This window comes from Carlito syrichta, unplaced genomic scaffold (genome assembly GCF_000164805.1).
Source record: "Carlito syrichta isolate Samal-C Ts95f unplaced genomic scaffold, Tarsius_syrichta-2.0.1 Scaffold302715, whole genome shotgun sequence".
NCBI lineage: Eukaryota > Metazoa > Chordata > Mammalia > Primates > Tarsiidae > Carlito > Carlito syrichta.
The window spans coordinates 422,557-426,794 of NW_007246811.1; positions in this window are offsets into that span (position 1 = coordinate 422,557).

The window sequence follows — 4,238 nt, forward strand, 5'->3', positions numbered from 1 at the left end:
GGTGGAGGGGAAGGGAGGTGGGATTAACGGTAGTCAATATCTGTCTGGGGACGGGGAGACACTCCTTATCAACAAGGCTGCCCAAACGAAGCATATTTGTATACCTAACCCTTAACTGTACCCCACAATATCAAAATAAAAAATATTGATATATCAAAAAAAAAAGAACAGAGATGACTCAAGAGAAACCATTTCTAAGAATTTGAATAATCACACTTTTTGGATTGATGAAGAAGGCCTTCTCCACTCCCCTTTTCTCCCATAAACATTTTATTTAGAATAAGGAGTATAATCATGATAAATAAAAGTACAGGATCCTTCTCTTATAAAAATTTTTTTTAAACCTTGTAATTGAAATTAGTTGAGAAAATTATAATCATAAACTTGGCATATATACAGATTAGTTATAGTTTCTTAATAGATGATCAAGAGACTGATTTTCCAATTCTCTTGGTCCACACATTTTTTTCGAGATACTCTATTAATCAGGCTCTAATTGGTTGCAAATGTCAGAAGCTTAAATCAAACTGGCTTCAAAGAGGAGACAAGATTTAAGAAGTTACCTAACTGACAAGTCTAATGCAGTCTCTGTTACTCAATAAAGATGACTGTATGACCTATAAAAAAAATAAATAAATAAATTCCAGGTTTTGGGGGTCCCCCTCATGGATGAGAAAAGATCTTCTGATTGAACAGGATGATGCTGGTGAATGAAGGAGGCAAAAGTAGCTCACAGGTTCCAGCAACCAGTGGATGAGGAGGCCCTTTTCAGAAACACGAAAGCCTAGGGGTGGGAGGGGGGAGGCAGAAAGGGAAATCAAAACACTAGTTTGGGGCAGATTGGTCATTAGGGACCAGTAAGAGACTTAGATAGAGATTCTCTAGGTAGTTTCACAAAACACTGTTAAGCTTGAGGATACAGGTCCTTTCAAATAATTGGAACTACGTATGTTAAATCTGTGGATGACAAGGGCCTGTTGCAGAATAAAGTGGAGGGCCAGTGGAAATGAGAATTTTAATTAGATATATATTATATAAATATTTAAAATAATTAATAATTAAATGTATTCATATAAAACAGTCATGTAACTCTGTTTTGTGGTTATAAATAGTAATGCCTAAACACACATTTTAAAATATAAATAATTCCTGAAAAGATCAAATTTTTCTTGGAATTTGGAGATTACTAAAGTAAGAAAACAAAGAAATACGTGGTAGGGCCTCTCAACATTTCTAAACATTAACTGCCAAAAGTCATAAGCCACAAGCAAAGTAACTCATGTTTAGGAAATGGGGGTCTCCTTCCAGAGAGAATGTTAGATGGTAGTAGGTATTACATACATGTGTAGTCAGAAGGCAGCACTACACACAATTGCAAAGCCGTGGAACCAACCTAAGTGTCCATCAGTGATTGACTGGATAAAAAGAAAATGGTACAAGTATATATACTCCATGGAATACTCCACAGTCATAAAAAAGAATGAAATTATGTTCTTTGCAGCAACATGGGTAAAGCTGGAGGCCGTTATCGTAAGTGAACTAACTCAGAAACAGAAAACCAAACACCACATGTTCTCACTTTATATATAGGAGCTGAACAGTGGGTACTCAAGGACATAAAGATGAAAATAATAGACACAGGAGACTTCAACAGAGAGAGGCTAAGAAGGGGGTGAGGTTATAAGTTTACTTTTCTTTGAAAGGAAATAAACACTATCAAAAACTGAAGAGAGAGAGAAAGAGAGAGGTCTCTGTCACCGTCTTATAAATATTATTTATTGAAATACCAGATCGACTGGCATTGCTGGTTTTTGGAAGTACTAATGAGTTTTAGTCACTCTCTTGTTGAGTCTTATTAATCTTATTTCAGGACACTTGCTAAGATGAACAGTTGCCTCTTAGGCAACTAAGGCAAACTATGGATGTGGATAATGGTTATGAGGTCATCTTAGGGACATCCACTTAACACTAGATCAGGGGTGTCCAACTTTTTGGCTTCCCTGAGCCACATCAAGTAAAGAGGAATTATCTTGGACTCACATAAATTATATAACATTGTTAGTGTATATACATAGTAAGTTCTTTTTGTTTTTTACATTTTTATTATAAAAGTTTTTTTTTTTTAATAGTTTTGAAAAATGAGAACAATATAAAACTAGTGGGAAATATGACCTTGTTTTTGTAAAACAAATCTATCCATGTCTGGTTCGATGGAAGGAGTCACAATTCCTTGTGAGTTCTCAAGGTGCTCACCAGAAATGTTTGTTCGAATTTTACTCTTCATGTACTTCCTCTTTGAAAACAACTGCTCACAAATGTATGTGCTGCCAAAAAGTGATGTCATGAATGAGATGTGATTGTGAACTTCAAAAGTGGAACTACGCATGGGGTCACAAAGAAAATAAACACTAAAAGACACATGATGTTAAAAGATTCTGTGGGACTGCATGACTAGCTGCCCTGGACCACATGTGACTGGAGGGTGTGGGTTGGACATACCTGTATTAGATGATAATAAAGTCTAAACCTCCTTGGCAAATTTCCTTCAAGTAAAGAATCCTTCAAGTAAAAAAATATTCAGCATCTATAAGCACCTACTGTGTGCTGGGCACGATACTGGTGGTTCTTTAAAGGGCAGGAAAAAGATACCTGTGCATGCCTGTTTATTGCGGCACTATTCATGACAGCAAAAACATGGAACCAACCTGCTGCCCATTGAAAATAGACTGGATTTTAAAAAATGTGGGACATATACACGATGGAATATTATGCAGCCATAAAGAAGGACAAAATTATGAACTTTGCAACAACTTGGATGGATTTAGAGTCAATCATACTCAGTGATCTATCACAGAAACAAAGAGCCGGGTACATGTTCTCACTCATAAGCAGACCCTGAACAAGCAGATCCTAATGCTAGAAGACAGAGATTGGCAGTAGTGGGAAACTGCCAGGGGAGGGTGTAGGGTGGGGGAGCACACCTCAACAATAAGGGTTCCTACAGTGACCGTTTGTATATCTAACACTGAATTGTACCCCACATTTTTTTTCAAGTTAGAGTCTCACTCCTCGCCCAGGCTGGAGTGCAGTGGCACACTCACAGCCACCCCAGCGTCGACCTACTGGGCGCCGGCGATCCTTCCGCCTCAGCCTTCCGAGTAGCCAGAACTACAGACGCGCGCTACCATGCCTGGCTATTTTCTTTTTATTTTACTGTAGAGCTGAGGTCTCACCAGGTTGCCCGGGCTGGCCTCGAACCCGTGGGCTCCGGCAATCCACTTGCCTCGGCCTCCCAAAGTGCTGGGATTACAGGCTGAGCCACCGAGCCCAGGCTGCACCCCACATCTTTAAAATAAAAATTAATTAAAAAAAAACAAAAAAAAAGGACGGGGGAGGGAAAGGGCACCTACTAAAGCAATGCTTAAAAAGTAGTGCATGAATCCGGGCCAGTTTCTGCCTCTCTCTACCTACTCTGCACCCCCATCCCACGCACAAGCGGGCTTTTGTCTTTGCTCTCATACTCCGGCGTGTTTGCTCAGAGGCTGCTCTCTCCCTGCCTGTAAAGCTCTTTGTCTGACTCTGCGCCTTCTCTGACTCCACCCACACGGGCGCGCGGCTACTTTATCTGTGTCCCCAAGCTCTGCCCTCCTGGGCGCCTGGCTGGAGCTGTCACTGCAGCATTATTGTCAGCTGTCTGCCGCTCTCCCATGAGTATAAACTCCTTGAGGGCAGAGACCAGATCGATGTCTTTCTGTTTGTGATCCTAGCTTCCAGCACGGACTCGTCCCTAGCAGGTAGCTGGTAAATGCCTGTTGAAAAACAAACAATAGCATTTTCGGGAGGAAGTGAAGAGGAGGGAAGAGCTGAAAGATTAAGCTCTATTTTCACTAAAAAGAAGAATTTCCAATATATTGGAAGATAGTATGCATCTGATTAGGAATCAAGAGCTATGAAAAAAATTCTCCCCAAGATAGACTTGTTTTTTTTTTAAACAAAAGATGCAATTCTTTCAAATGCTTGTGGTATTGTTGACGCTAAAATGTTTCTGCTCAAAAACACAATTGAGCCGGGCTCGGTGGCTCAGCCTGTCATCCCGCGCCTTTGGGAGGCTGAGGTGAGTGGATTGCCTGAGCCCGCGGGTTCGAGATCCACCTGGGCAGCGAGACCTCATCTCTACAATAAATCAAAAAATCAGCTGGGCGTGGTAGCGCATGCCTGTAATTCCGACTACTCGGAAG